This window comes from Sciurus vulgaris, assembly GCF_902686455.1.
Source record: "Sciurus vulgaris genome assembly, chromosome: 1".
Lineage (NCBI taxonomy): Eukaryota > Metazoa > Chordata > Mammalia > Rodentia > Sciuridae > Sciurus > Sciurus vulgaris.
In genome coordinates this window covers 114,311,305-114,327,552 of record NC_136461.1, presented here as the reverse complement: position 1 = coordinate 114,327,552, position 16,248 = coordinate 114,311,305, and the positions used below count along the sequence as shown (strand labels likewise).

Sequence of the window (16,248 nt, the reverse complement as noted above, 5' to 3'; positions counted from 1 at the left end):
TAGCATTCACAAATCAGAGAGAACATTCAGCCTTTGGTTATTTGGGATTGGTTTATTTCATTTAGCACCATAGTCTCCAGATCCATCCATTTATCAGCAAATGCCATAATGTTATTTTTCTTTATGGATGAGTAAGATTCCATTGTGTATATATAACACATTTTCTTTATCCATTCATCTATTGAAGTGCACCTAGGTTGGCTCCATAGCTTTGCTACTGTGAACTGAGCTACTATAAATATTGATGTGGCTGTGTCACTGTAGTATGCTGATTTTAAGTCCTTTGGGTATATACAGAGGAGTGGGATAACTAGATCAAATGGTTGTTCCATTCTTAGTTTTTTGAGGAATATCCATATTGCTTTCCATAGTGGATGCACCAATTTGCATTCCTAACAACAATGTATGAGTGTACCTTTCCCCACATCCTCACTAACACTTATCACTACCTGTATTCTTGATAATTGCTATTCTGAGTGGAGTGAGATGGAATCTCAGCGTAGTGTTTTTTTTTTTGTTTTTTTTTTTTTTCCTTCAGAAGCAACAGTAATGTATTTGGCAAATGTCTTGAAACATGAATTGTAAATTAACGTAAGTATAATCCTGATTGATAATAAGAAAGAGTCACAAATGCTTATTTTTTAAAGTGTTAACATTAGAAAAAAACAAAAACTACAATTATCATCATCTCTATTTCCTGAAAATTCAGTTGAGATAAACTCTGCAAGTTACAGCTCCACATTTGCATACAGTTCTGATCCTCTTTTTGGCAGGGCTATGGTCAGTAGAATCTGAAGATATATGTCCAGAACCTTTCATCTGATAATCAAATGTCAACTCTTCTCCAGCATTTATGGTTCTCATGGAAAATTATGCTATTGGGGAAGACAAGTATCGAGGTTATGGATTAAAACATTGAACACCTGAAGATTTGGGTCCCAACTGTGATTCACAAAATGAGACACATTTCCATATCAAGCTGCATCCACTGTGAATTCATCAGATTCATAGTCCAGATCAAAGAGATATGTGATTCCTTTGTTGTCACATAATTGCCCCTTTCAGCTTCTTCACTTGTGATTACCTAGATAAAAAACTGCCCAACATATTCCATGACAAAACTCATTTTTTTAATCTTCATAAGCATTTTTACACCCCAGCCACAGCCATTGCTAGTTTGAAAGATGCAAAGTGAATACTGTGTGCCTTTTTGTACAATCCTGTTGGGACAATCAGGTCCACATCGGCACCTTGAATTGCATTCATAGATGGGGGTAGCAAGCGGGATTCTAATTTGCTGGTTCTTATGATAAGCCAAAAAAACTCCAGCTTCAGCAGGACAACATTTCTCAAAGTAACAATCTGTGCATGAACAACCAAATGTAGCTTCATTGACTATGCTAATCCCAGGAGCTGGTTTGTATTCATTAGTGTAGTAGAAGTCTGAAGGTGGACCCTCTAAGTCAATAGTATTTTCAACAAATATCATTCCTTTATGATTCTTTCTTCTGTTGAGTTCATCTTGCCATCTCTGCAGAGCTATCCTTAGTTTGGCTTTCTTTGCAATGTGCTCAACAATGGCAGTTTCAAAGCTTTGTTATTGTCTTTTGGAACTATTGCTTTGCCTTTCTTTACCTGAGATAAATAATTATGCCTGTCAGTAGAGGATTGCTGAAGCAGTAACAGACATTTTACAAAGGTTCCCAAGTGTTTGTACAATCTGGCCAGCCTTTCCATTTTACAAGATAATACTCCATATCCTCCTCATGCCTCGGCCTCGGCTGCCACCGTCTTGTGGAACATTCATTTCTCAGTGTAGTTTTAATTAACATTTCTCTAATTGCTAGAGATATTGAACGTTTTTTTCATATATTTGTTGACCATTTGCATTTCTTCTTCTGTGAAGTGCCTGTTAGTTCCTTTGCCCATTTATTGATTGGGTTATTATTATTTTTATTATGTTTTTGATTTTTTTGAGTTCTTTGTATATCCTGGAGATTAATGTTCTATTTGAGGTGCAGGTGGCAAAGATTTTCTCTCATTTTGTAGGCTCTCTCTTCATGTTCTTGATTGTCTCCTTTGCTGTGAAGAAGTTTTTCATTTTGATACCATCCCATTTATTGATTCTTGATGTTGTTTCTTGTGCTTTAGGAGTCTTTTGAGTTCCTAAGTCAACAGCATGGAGAGCTGGGCCTACATTTTCTTCTGGTAGGTGCAGGGTCTCTGGTCTAATGCCTAGGTCCTTGATGTACTTTGAATTGAGTTTCATGCAGGTCGAGAGATAGGAGTTTAATTTAATTCTACTGTATATCAATTTCTAGTTTTCCCAGCACTATTTGTTGAAGAGGCTATCTTTTCTCCAGTGTGTGTTTTTGGCACCTTCGTCTAGTATGAGATAAATGTATTTATGTGGGTTTGTCTCTGTGTTTGCTATTCTATTCCATTGGTCTTCATGTCTGTTTTGGTGCCAATACCATGCTCTTTTTGTTACTATAGTTCTGCAGTATGATTTAAGGTCTGGTATTGTGATATCTCCTGCTTTACTTTTCTCACTAAGAATTTCGTTGGCTATTGTGGCCTCTTATTTTCCCAAATGAATTTCATGACTGCTTTTTCTTTTTCTATGAAGAAGAGCATTGGAATTTTAATAGAAATTGCATTAAATATGTATAGAGCTTTTGGCAGTATGGCCATTTTGATAATATTAATTTTGTCTTCCGAGAACATGGGAGATCTTTCCATGGAAGAGTCTATTTTATATTTTATTTTTTCTTCTCCTCCTCCTCCTCCTCCTCCTCCTCCTCCTCCTCCTCCTCCTCCTCTTCTTCTTCTTCTTCTTCTTCTTCTTCTTCTTCTTCTTCTTTTTGTGGTGCTGAGTATTGAACCCAGGGCCTTGTGCCAAGGTTCTATTGTAATTTGCTAAATCTAGTAATCCTCAGGGACCTACTCAGGTAGGAGGAAGGAACCCAGTTCTTCACTTGGTCTTCTAAACTCTGGGAAGTAGGAGGGTAGGACTGTCCTGGAAGGCTGATCCCCCTTTGAATCACTGCTCCATGCCTGAGGGTCCTGCCTGATAAGAGGTAATCCTCGTGCTTATTTCTGTCATTACCAGAAAAATAGAAGGATGCCTGGGAAATGATAGGAGTAACTTAAAGCACTTTCTAAAGCATTTTTCAAACCCTTTCCATCATTTAATCCCCATGACAATTCTGCTGAATAATGAAAATCTAATTTTAGAGTTTGTAAAAGCAGACCCAAAGAAGTTAAGTGACCTGCTGAACAACTGGAAGGGGCCTTGACTCAGGGCTCATTCATTACATTACAGTGGCCAGCATCACCACAGTGGACACATGACTGTCACTGGGTAGGAACCATGGCCAATAAGCTTTTCTGAGATTTCTGTCATATATAGAGTGAATATTCCTATTTCTCAGGATTAACCTCATTTAAAAATTGACCTTTCCCTAAATTTTCCCTATATGCCAGACCTCTTCCTCCTCCTCCCAAACCTATCAACAGTAAAAATGAATTATTCTGGGTTCCAGATTCTAGACTCTGCATTCCATCTCCAGTGCCTCTCTACCTGCAGCCAACTTCCTCTCTTCTCCACCTATACCCCAACTTCCTCTCCTCTTCACCTATACCTTGACTTCCTCTCCTCTCCACCTGCACCTCAACTTCCTCTCCTCTCCACCTGTATCCCTCACTTCTGCCCTCCCACTCCACTGAGCTCACGCTGAAGCATACTCTACACAAGGGAAACATATAGCAAGACAGATTTGGCAAACACACAGATTGTGACACATTCACAGGCCTGGCACCTGGAAAACATCTGTGTGCATGATGTTTTGCATATGAACAAATGGCTATCTCCATCCCTTCATGTCTCATTAAACCACATTGATTCTCTGGAATGAATTTTAATCCTCCTTATTTTCCCCAGTTTGGTCATTGGCCTCTTACTTTATCAATAGACAACTCCTGCTTAGTTCTGAAGAATTCTGGCTAGCAATAGAAGCTTAGTTTTCAGTACAGCTATCATCTCAGAGGATACTCCAGGGATGTCCAGGATAGAGACCTAAACATGATGACCTCGAAGGGGTCATGCTTGCTAGATATAAATATCCAAGACACAATCAATCTCAGTGCATTCCATACACTACATTTTTAAAAATCTTGGCATTGAACTTCCCTGTTGGTCACTTTACCCTCATTCTATGGAGAGGAACACTGACGCTTGAATGAAGATGTACTTTGCTCAAGGTCATGCAAAGATTAATGTCAAAGCTGGGTTTGAATCACAGTCTCCTGACTTTGTAACTCTTTTCAGTCAGTTGAAGAACAGCTTCTTAGCAGAAGCTCCATGGAGATATTTGGTTCTGGTGGACTCTGCCTCTTCTTGTGCCAGTCTCCCTCGGGCCTTCCTCCCTGGCACTCAGGTAAACCTGTCCCCAATCCCTCTCCTGTCTTATCTCTCTCCTTACACTATCAAGTACAGGTACATTTTTATTAGTCATTAAACCTTATAAAGCACTTCCCAATACAGTGTTCACAATACTCTATGAAGAAAGTTACTTGAATTATATGTCTTATAGATGAGAAAACTGTGGCTCTGGTGGTGGCTATATCCAGCACCTTACTGTGAGGGCTGACCCAAGTCTCTTAAAGCTACAATGACTGGTTTCTAGACACCCCAACTGGCTGGGTCAGTGGATTATTCTTTCAAAGTAGGAGGGGAGACTTGCTGGCACCCCTCAGATCACCCCATCCGAACAAGCCCTCCAGGTAGGGTGGAGCCTGAGAAGCTGTGGGGAATGGTGACTTCTAGTCCCCACTCCCACCCCCACCTGCCCAGCCTAGTCACAGGACAATTGCCTGGTACATTTTTCATCCTGCATGTGCTCCTCTCTCATCATCAAATGACCATGCTAAATTGACACGAAGAAGCCAGGTTCTTGCCTCTTCCTGCTTGAGAGAGCAGGTGCCTGAGAACAGGTGTGTGCCTGTTACTCCATTAGGGATGGGAGGGCATAGGCAAGTCTCATTTCTGAAGGTGAGTCAAAGCTTGAGAAATCCAGCCTCACCCCGCAGGTAAACAATGGAGTGACAGGGAAGCAGGGACCTGGGACTGGGAGGCGCCCTGCAGAGACAGTGCTGATCACTTAACATCCCACCCCATTTTTTGCAACTCCATTTTTGTCTCTGGGTCTTGGGGAAAAGGTTGTGGAAGGCTTCATGTGGAGACAAGTGGAATATATTATGCTATTTCTATGAGTAACAACATAAAAAAGGAATGCTTTGGGTTGATAATGAGGATTTTTAAAAAATTTCTTGATAAAGTCATTATCTTTTATTGGTACGTATAATTATACATAATAGTTGGATTCAATATGCCATTTGTTCATGAACATGATGTAATTTGATCACTCTCCTTCTCCAATATCTTTCCTTTCCTTCCTCTCCTCCCTCCCCCTGATTTCCTTGCTCTGCTCCATGATCTCCCTTGTATTATCATTATTTTGATTAGTGCATTATAATTTGTATATTTCATATATATGTATCAGAATTCACTGTGGTATATTTGTACATGGACATAGCACAGTTGGGTACATTTTGTTCCCCTGTACTTCCCCATGCTCTTTCCTCCTTCCTCCCTCTCCATCACCTTCCTCTACTCTCTTGTTCTCCCTTCTATTTTCCTGAGATCCTTTTTATCCTTTCTCTCTAGCTTCCACATACAAGAGAAAACAAACATTCAACTCTGATTCTCCTTATCTAGCTTTTTTCACTTAGCATGATGTTCTCCAGTTCCCTCCATGAACCAGAAAAGGACATGATTTTGGCAATCATCTGGTATACAAAAAACAATTATTATTGGTGAGGATATCAGGGAAACTAACATATATTTTTGTGGAACTGCAAATTGGCACAACTACTTTGGAGAGCAGTATGGCAATTTCTTAAAAAGAATAGGAATAAAGTCACCATATGACCCAGTTATCCCACTCCTTGGTATTTATCCAAAAGAACTAAATTCAGCATACCATAGTGATACATGCATACCAATGTTTATAGCATCACAATTCACAATAGCTTAAGACATGGAATCAGCCTAGATGCCCATCAACAGATGAATAGATAAAGAAAGTGTGGGATACATAAACAATGGAGTTTTGTTCAGCCATGAGGGACTTTTATGAGAGGAGCACTGTGCTTGGTAGGGAAGACAGTGAAAGCTTGGGGCTTCCAGAACTCCAGCATTTTAGCTGCTTGTCTAGCAAAGAGAAAATGTAAGGCTGAGCTAGTGGCAACTCACCTTTATAATTGTAATCACACTGCATTTGCTTCATCTTAATTTCTGGATAATACATAACCAGTGGTTATGTGTCACCCATTAGTGATGATGGCCTGTCTCCAAATGCCCCAGGGAAGTTCAACCTTCAGGAGCCATCTTAAATGTTTCTTTCTGACCCTTTTTCCTAGTCTTTACCAAAAGATGGGCTTTCCTCTTCACAACACTTGCAGCTTTTTATTTATACATATTTGGAGCACTTTGCATATAATGTTTTGACTTGGAATGTATTATAAACTATAAAGTACATCTAGACTTAGCATCAAATGTAAGTTCCTCAATGGTAGGAGATGTTTCACCCCCATGATGTATTCATGATGTTTATTTACCTTCTACCACCTCACAGCAGCCAAGCATATATTATATCCAGTCCATAAACCTGAACCAAAAAATAGATATACTTGAGTGAATGGGTAAAATGATTTATAAATGATTGAGTTGAATTTGTAAACCCACTGTTAGACATTTTGACTCTACAAGTCAAACCCATGAAGTCCCAGGCAGGATACTTTGTGGACTAATCTACGTTCTCAAGTTCAGGTTGGCATTTAAGTAGTTCTCCCTGTTTATCCCAACCACACACATTGCCCTTGTATCCTTCAACCTTGAAAGACTATGCAGAATTCATCTTTTGTCTGTAGAAGACCTGGAGCCTGGATGTTTTATACACACGTGAGCGTGTACAGTGGAGCTATTTTTATCCAAAAGTACTAGGGGCAGGAGGGATGTTCAGCATGGAACTGATGCCCTAGCAACTAGTAGTTGACTAGCTGGTAGACTGGCTTGTAATGGGGTGGTCCAGTGACTAAAGGATGCTGCTGAGTGAGTGGGTGAGAAAGCAGGTGAAAGAAGGAGGGGTGAGTAGGTGAGTGCATAAGTAGGAAGAAAGCCGACAAACTGGCTGCCTAACTGGTTAATTCGCCCAACAACTGACTAGCTGGCTGGTGGAGTGGTTCATCAGCTGATTTCCTGACTGGTGGGTTGGCTGGCTGGTGGATGGCTAACTTTGAAAAGCAGATACAGTATAGTATATAGTATAGTATAAGAAAGCAAGCCCCATTGGGGATAGGGGCCAGTCCAAAGGTAGAGAACTCAAAGGAGTTCCCTATGATCTACATCCCTGATGTTAAAGAAAAAACTTACTTAATGACACTTAAGGAAGAACTGGATATGGTCATGCACACCTGTAATCACAGCAACTTGGGAGGCTGAGGCAGGAGAATCGAAGTTTGAGGCCAACCTGGGTAGCTTAGTGAGACCCTATCTCAAAAAAATAAAATAAAATAAAAAGTTCTGCTAATGTAACTATGTAGTAGAGTGCCTCTGTGTTCAATCCCCAGTACTGTGAGAGGAGCGGGGAGAGCAGAGGAGGGAAGAGGAGAGGACAGGAGAGGAGAGGAGAAGAGAGGAGAGAGAGGGGAGGGGAGGAGAAGAGGTGAAGGGAGGGGGAGGAGAGGGGAGAGAGAGAGGAAAGAAGACGTAACCAGGGCAACTGTGGTAGGAATAGGGACCACTGTAATGGGGGAGAGAAAGTTTGGTCTCAGCTTCAAATATAGCATTGGCAAGTGCTTCTCTGATGGAATTTATAGCCAAGGAACAGGGTGGGAGTCAATGGACAGAAACTTCCTCAAAGGAAACACAATGGATAAGGGTGACTGTGGCTAAACCAACCAAACAAGATTCTTGTTGAAGATAAGCCAGGGTGATAAGACTATACCTCGGGGATAGTGGAGAATAAGGAACCTGATTTGATGTTAAGGACAGCAGCATATCAAGGGTGGGGAAACTGAAGGTATAAGACAAGACATGTCACAATGAATTCCACTATTACATATGATCATAATGCACCAATAAAAAATTTAAAAGAGAAAGAATGCTCTGTGTAGGAGCCCCTAAGAAGCATATCACAGGAGTTGGAAATCATTTCCTTGTTTTATTTCTTTTAGTTATTGTAAGTAATCATTATTATAAATATTTAATATTCATTTTTAAATTATTTTAAGTGTTTTAAAAAACTTATTTCTTGCTAAATTGACATTAATAGGGTTCTTTGCTAAAACTGGGTTTTACAGGGAGTACAGAGCCTAGAAGAAGTTTCAGAAGCCTGATTAGAGTTTGGCCAAGCAAAGAATCTTTGTCATTGGTCAACTGAGCTCAGTGAATGTTGTCTCAGCTAAAGACCAGCCAGAAGCATCCCTAGTGGGCAGTAACTCTCTTCCTGGAAGATGGTTGGAGCAAGAGGACATTTCTACCTTGGCACACAGTCCATGGGGGACCTAACTGTTCCCTTGGCCCTCAGAATGGGGAGCTGGGGCTCAGGTTGCCCCTCACATCAGCTGGGGCCTCAGTGATGGTGGCTGAGAAGGGAACCCAACCAAACAGAACTATTAGGATACAGTACAATGGGGGCCAGTTTGTCTAATTGGTGCCCTGCTCTCTGACCACAGAAGTGACTTTGGAAGACAGTAAGCAAGGGCTGCCAGAATCTACTTCAGATAGTATCCCATGATGACTCAAGGATCCTCATTTTAGGACCAGGGCCTCCAGGGCTCTGTGTAGCTGCCATCCTGTGCTGTGACATGCTAAGCACACCGGTATACGACCCCAACCCCACCACCACATCCATCCCTCCTGAACTGCATAGGAAGGTAAAGGGCAGGACAACATCTTGTATCCACAGTAATCAAATCCCTCCATGACCAAAAGCCTTCAGGGACTCCCCACCGGTCTCAGAGCGAAGGCCATACTTCCAGACATGGCTTAGGAGGTTCTTCACACTTCAGATCCCTCTAAAGGTCCCCAGCTTACTTTCTCCCCTCTCATCCCCATTCCTTCTTCTTTCTCTGCAAATTCTCTACTGCTCTAGCCATAAGCCATGGTGAAGTACTTACAGTTTCTTTTTATTTTCAAAGATAATATGTTCTTCTTTTCCTGTTAATAAACCACTTTCTCTGCCTGGACTGCCTGCCCCTACTCTGTGCCTAACTAATCCTCTTTGTACTTCAGAAACTGGTCTGCTTTTTCCCTGAAAATTCACATCTCCACTTAGGAAGCTCCTGTCCTGACACTGATTCTATTGCTTTTTGACAGACTGCGCAGGAGTCTAGTCCTCTGTGAACTGCAACTTTTTGTTGTTGTTTATTTTTTGTCTTTAGTACTGGGGATTGAACCCAGATATGCTAACCATTGAGTCACATGGGTAGACCTTCTTATTTTGAAATAAGTTCTCACTAAGTTGCTTAGGGTTTCACTTAGTTGCTAAAGCTGGCCTCTAACTCGCAATCCTCCTGCATCAGCCTCCAGAGTCACTGGGATTACAGGCGTGAGCCACCATACCAAGAAACTGTGAACTTCCTGAAGCAGGAACATTCCCCACTTTTCTTTGACTCCTATCAGTCTATAACATATACACATCAAATATTTGTTTAAAATAAACATAGCCAGGTGCAGTAGCACACATCTGTAATCCCAGTTACTCAGGAGGCTGAAGTAGGATGTCAAAGTAGGAGGATCCCAAGTTCAAGGTTAGCCTGGGCAACTTAGACTCTGTTTCAAATTAAAAAGGACTGGGGACATCCTTCAGTGGTAGGGTATCCCTGGTTTCAACCACCAGAGCCACAAAAATAAATAAACAGTAAAACAGACAAACAAATTTAAAATCACATCTAGTTGGGTTTAGAGTTAGGGTTAGATCAGAGAGTCCATATAAATGTGATTATCCCCAGGTGTCTGTGATGGAGAACTCTTGTCTCTATTGGCAGACCCCGGTTGTTTTTTATATCCCTGGCCTCTTCCTGCCTAGGGCATTTTGTCCCTCTGTGTTGGCCCACCAAAGATAAATTTCATTCACTGTCCTTATTTCTCCAATAAGGACTGAGCAGGCTCCAGATACAGGATGCTTTGGCAGCCTGGGTTTCAAAGTTGAATCAGTTTGTAGCAGGTCTGCATCTGAACCTCAGTGGCCATGCGGAATAAATGAGGAACGAGCCTTTGTTTAAGCTGCTGAAATTTGTACTTCATGGATTACTGAAGTATACTTTAGTTTATCCTGACTGATACACAAACTATATAAAAACTGACTTCTTTCTCCCGAGGAGATTCCCCTCCTAATTCTGGCTTAACACTGGCCAAAGGGAAAGTAAATGCTAAAGCCTAGTGTGTCCTAATGGCAGAGAAGATGTTAACTCAGGTGTGTTCATATCTGCCCATGTGTGTGTGTGCACTTATGTGTATGTGACTGTGCATACTTAGGTGGGAGATGTACAAGGAGAGGGGAGAGGAAGGAGATATGGAAGAAAGCCAGCCTGGGCCTAACACAACAGCATGACAAGGACCATCTATTTGTGGGCAACTGATATTTTCTCATGAATGACTTTATGGTTGTGGTTGGGAAGATAAATAAACCATCTAATTTCTGACTCTGATTGTAGAACCTAGTGCCAAACCACATCACACGTCCAGCCCCTAGGCAATTAGGGCAGAGCACCACCTTCTGGGCATGACACGCCAGTGCACCTGTTTCTCATTTCAGCAGAGTCTAGAGCAGGAAAGAAACAAATAGACTGGAAATTCAAGTGAGACCTCAGTGATCCCTGTACCTCACGTTTAGCAGGGAGACTTGGGGCTGGAGAGTACTCAGCTGGTCCTCCTCCCACTGCCACAGCCTCCCAAGCTGGACCATGTTTCTCCCAGAGGAAGGGACTGACAACTTTCCCCTTGAACTCAGTCAGCCTTTTTCTAGGGTTCCTTTACTAGTTGTAGATGGAAGTATGGCTTGACTTAGAGAGGCTGGCTGAATTGGTGCATGGGACGTGGAATAGGTAGGACTCCCTGGAGATCAGAAGGATCAGTCTGGGTGGAGAGCAGGAGGTATGGAAAAGGCAAGGCTCCCTGTAGTGGATCCCATCTCTCTAGTAGAGAATCACCACATCTGTTCATCAAATGAGGGAACTGAAATTCAGAGAGGTTAAGTAACTTGCCTCAAGTGATGGAGCTGGTAAATGATTGGACCAGCACCGAAGCCCCTGGCAGCTTGCTTTAACGATTGAACTTTGCACTGAATCACACTCTCTCCTTTCCAAATGATGAGCCTTCTTGACTGTACCTCCCAGCATAGGGAGAAGTAAGGAAGCATTGCCTAGGGTTTGGATAGCCTGGAAGTGCTTGAGTATGCTTCTGGATGTGGAGGATAAGGTGGCCTCATCCTGAAAGGCAAGATGTTGGAGGTGCCCTTGCAGTGGAGCTCATGCTGGGAAGGCATGAGTCAAACTCATTGACCAGAAGATCAGTAACACCAGGCCGTATGTCACTCTGTGTGTATTTGCCTTTTTTGGTGACTAAGCCTTTAGTCTAGTTCTCTTTGAAGCCGCTTTGGCTTCATTTTAGTTCTGAGGAAAGGGCTTCAGAGAAGGAAGCCATGATTAGAAAGAGATCTCCAAGTAAAAGCTGAATCTTTTTTTTTTTTTTTTTTTTTTTTTGCGCACTGGGTTGAACCCAGAGCACCTAACTACTGAGCCACATCCCTGGTCCTTTTATTTTATTGTTTTTAGTTTGAGACAGGGTCATGCTAAGTTGCTCAAGACTTCACTAAGTTGCTGAAGGCTGACTTGCAATCCTCCTGCCTCAGCCTCCCAAATTTCTGGGATTACAGATGTGTTCCACCACATCCGGTTTGAAGATAAATCTTGAGCAGCAAGAAATAAGCTGAAGTTCCATACATCTGGTCTCAGGGGTTGTTCTCTTTGCTGACCTAGGTGATTGTCTTTAATTTAATTTATTTCTCACAGAGACTGCTCTAATTATTGACCAGCTCCTACTCTTCTTCCCCCAAAAGCTCTTCCTGGCTTCAAGCCTGGGACAGGCAGCCCCTCTTGGTCCAACCTGCAGAAGGAAGGAGCTTGAGATCATCCTTGGTGTGAATTGCGTGTGCTTCTATGTCAGCACCTGCAGGTGAGTCTGGGGTAGATGCCTGGTGCAGCACACCCTTTTACAAGGCTACTGGTCCTACTGTCTAATCCTTTCTCTCCTATTCCCCTTCCCCTTGCGTTTCTCACTGCTGCTTGCCCTGCAAGCACAGGTCACTTGTCCTCTAGGATAGCAAAGCCAACACTATTCTATGAACTACCCCAGTCTATTCTAAAGAGTATCAAAATGAACATCTTTAACAAAACCAAGATTCTGATTTCATGATTGTTCCCACAGAGGACCTAGTCAAACTACATATGATGGAACATTGGCAGGAAATTTTATTAAGATTTTGCTAGTGGATGGCACTTTCCTGACTGTCCACAAAGAAAATATTATAAACACATGTGTGTGCATGCACATGTGAATGCACTTGCACACATATACACATGCATGCCCACAAATAAACAGGACACTCTACACACAGGGAACAAAGGCAAAGGCTGCTCTCCTGATCTAGTCTCATGGGGGAATGGAATAGCTGGGGGGATGGGACTGAGTGCTCTCTACCAGGCTTAAAAAACACAGCTCTTTCACCCCATGCCATTGAAGAAGTTCTGGCCAATACACACTTGTCTGATGGCTTAATTTTATTTCCTCGGGCCAACATGAACAAGAAAAAAGACTCCCATCCAGTTCCACAGAGTTGGTAACCTGCACCTAAGCCTTTGTTAGACATCACCCACAATTCTCCCTCTACTGGAATATATAAATGAGAAAAAGCCAGCTTTGTCCACCGTAGAACTTTTAGTTTAACCTTGGGGGATCAGAGTCTAAAGGATGGACTTGCATGAAAGGCAGATTCATTCCCCACCTTCCTTCCTTTCTTTCTTTCTTTCTTTCTTTCTTTCTTTCTTTCTTTCTTTCTTTCTTTCTTTCTTTCTTTCTTTCTTTCTTTCCTTCATTCTTTCTTTCTTTCTTTCTCTCTGTAATTTTATAAAGCAAACTTTTTATTTTGGAATAATTTTAGATTAACAGTAAAATTACAAAGATAGTGTGGGGAGTTTCTGTGTTTTCTTCCCTCAATTTCTCGCCTGTTGACATCTTTTCTTCCTTTCAAGCAATTTTTAAAGTTTCTATTTGTTTTTTAATTTAAAAAAGTTGTACATGTTTGTGATATACAACATGCTATTTTGAAGTATACATACATTGTGGAATGGCTAAATGGAGCCAGTTAACATACATATAATAAGCTTACATTTTTGCTTTTTTTTTTTGGTGTAAGACTACTTACAATCTACCCTTTTAATGATCAAATTAACTTAACATTGTGGCTAACTAGAGTAGATTTCTTGAATTCATTCCTCCTGTCTGATTGAAATTTTGTACCCTTTGACCAATATCTCCTTCTACCCAGCCCCTGCAACCATTCAACTTTCTGCTTCTGTGGGGTTTTCTCTTTAGATTCCACACAGAATTCAAGTCATTCAGTATTTGTCTTTCTGTGCCAATACAGACATATTTGAATCCCAGCTCTTTAGCTATTAATTATATGGTCTTAGGTAAAGTTTGTGACCTCTTTGAGTTTCACTTTCCTCATTTGCAAAATAAGAATCTGTTGTGTCTTATGTTGCAGGAATGACTATCATGTAGGATGAGTGTTAAGATAGCACTACAGAGCTTTATTTATAGCAGTAACTTGCTGCTTTTAAATAGCAGCAAGACCGTGTATGTGTGTTGGTTCTCTGGAGGGAAAAGGGTTAGTCCTCAGCCTGAGGGTTCTGCAAACATGCATTAGGGTTTCACCTAAGCTTTCTCTGTACCTCCATGCAAAGAACTTGGGTGGCCTCACCCCACAAACTTACCTCTGTTGGGGTTTCCCATAACTGTGATAGTTAGGAAAAGAAGACACTAAATAGAGATTAGAATGAGTCACCTCATATTGAGTCAGAACTGTAAGAAAACTGAGAAACAATTCAGCAAGCCCAACACTGCCATCACCCTGAGTTTTCCCTTTGCTGGAGTTCTATAATAAAATGCACTGGTGGGGACCACAAGGCCTGTGGAATGGGAAGGACTTGCCCAGGATCCAGTAGGAGACCAGAGGCAGGGTCAAGACAGTCATTTGAGTCTCAAGTTCTTTCCCTGTGCTCTTTATTTGGAGGTATGGGGCCTCTGAAGACATGAACATCCTCATACTATGGATCATGAGCTCATACAGGCAGGGGAGACTTGAATCAAAGGGCCACCTGGAAATCCAGGACAGAGCAAATGGTTACCTTTTATTTCATTTCAGAGTGAGCTGGAAACAGTCTGTCTAATTCCTGATAGCTGGCATATAATTTCCAGAAGACTGAGGACTGAATACCAGGAGCCAGGAGTCAGTAGAACAAAGATGGCTGTTCTCTGCACATGGACAGGATCCCCACACAACCACCACCCAGAACAGGCTGGCACCTAAGCAACATAGGAGGAGTTTCAGCATGGCTGGGCAGCAACTGTGGCCACACCTGCAGTGTCTTTAGTGCCCCAAGTCTGTGATTCCCCAGAAATGTCAGGCAGCTAGGGCTGTACAAACATGCAGGAGAAGGTGGAGCCCACCAAACCCTGTCACACCCACAGGCAGGGTTTCCTCCAGAGGATCCTGACTGCCTGGAGCTGGAGCTTCTATGCAGAGTCCAACACCAGTTGGGGCACCTGGGGCAAAGAAAGGTGTGTGCCCAGCAGCAGGGTGGGTGAGCATGACCTTTCCTAGTTGTGGGGTGTAGAATGAGGAAAGGGTAGGCCAGCACTGCCTGTCAGAAACTGCTTGAGCTTCACATTCAGACCCTGAAGTTTGAGTTATTAGTGTCATTTAATAGCTTAGAAGGCAGATGTGAGTTGGCTAAGGTCACCTAATGTGAAAGCAGGGAAGAAGGGATTGGACCTCAGAACTGTCAGACTCTAGGAGGATGGATGGGTATTTTTTAATTTTTTTATTTTTTTTAGTTGTTGATGGATATTTATTTATTTATTTATTTATTTATTTAATTTATATGTGGTGCTGGGAATCAAACCCAGTGCTTCACATATGCTAGACAATTATTCTGCCATTGGGTCATATCCCCAACCTGATGGATGGGTATTCTTTTTCTGTCCCATACCATCCATGTTGCCTTTCAGGGAATTTCTTTATTTGGAGTGTGTTTATGTGTGTGTACAATTTTGTTTTCTTTTTTGAGGAAGGCACATCCCCTTCCAACCGTCATCTCCACTCTTCATCCTGAGTTCTCTGTTCTGTAGGAATTCACTGAAGACAGATGGTCAAATATCCCTTCCTGAATGTGGTAATAGTCTGGAGAAAAGTGACAGGGGTCATGAGGACAGAGGCCCAGTCTCAGTCCTCTGCAGTCACAGCATGAGTTCAAGGGACAATGTGAGTATGTGTTTGTGTGTTGAGGTGTCTGCCAGTTTATGTTCATGGGTGAAGACGTTTGAATGTAATGGACACCATGTAACTGTGTCAGTGTGTGATGAGCCCTCATGTGAGGCCTCATGGAGGGTGTGGAACATGAGCATGGGTGTGAGTGTGTGAGGATGAGTGTGCACAGGGCTGATGTTCAGCAGATGCTAGCAATCTACACAGGTGTTGCTGAATCCATGGTCAAAATATTAAAATACTTCTCTAACAAGAGGTAAATGGCCACAGCACCAATTCCCTTGCCCACCTGACTGCCCACTCATTCTCCACTCTAAGGAAACCTATGAGGCTGATGGGGCCACAGCAAGGAGCCCCTAGGACTCTTCTCCAGCTTCTTCTGTCAATGCTCAATGTCAGCCTATAAAGTCTGTAAAACAATGTAACGTTATTTTGAGTGCCAACCTTGTGAATTGAATTTGCATAAGAATGTGAACATGCATGAGTGTATGTCTGTGTTATACAAGCGAGTGTGTTACTGTATGTGAACATGCCTGGCTTTGCCTTCTTATTCTGGAATTTCCAGGCTTTATGC

General features: G+C 42.0%; 1 pseudogene across 1 annotated transcript; it reads right to left on the bottom strand.

The window, feature by feature from the left end:
• Positions 1-634: 634 nt before the first annotated feature.
• On the bottom strand, positions 635-1,757 carry LOC306670703 (histone-lysine N-methyltransferase SUV39H2-like; annotated as a pseudogene). The gene is made up of 2 exons: positions 1,636-1,757; positions 635-1,084 (listed from the first exon to the last, which is right to left on the bottom strand). The product of its transcript is annotated as a histone-lysine N-methyltransferase SUV39H2-like (transcript).
• Positions 1,758-16,248: the final 14,491 nt, after the last annotated feature.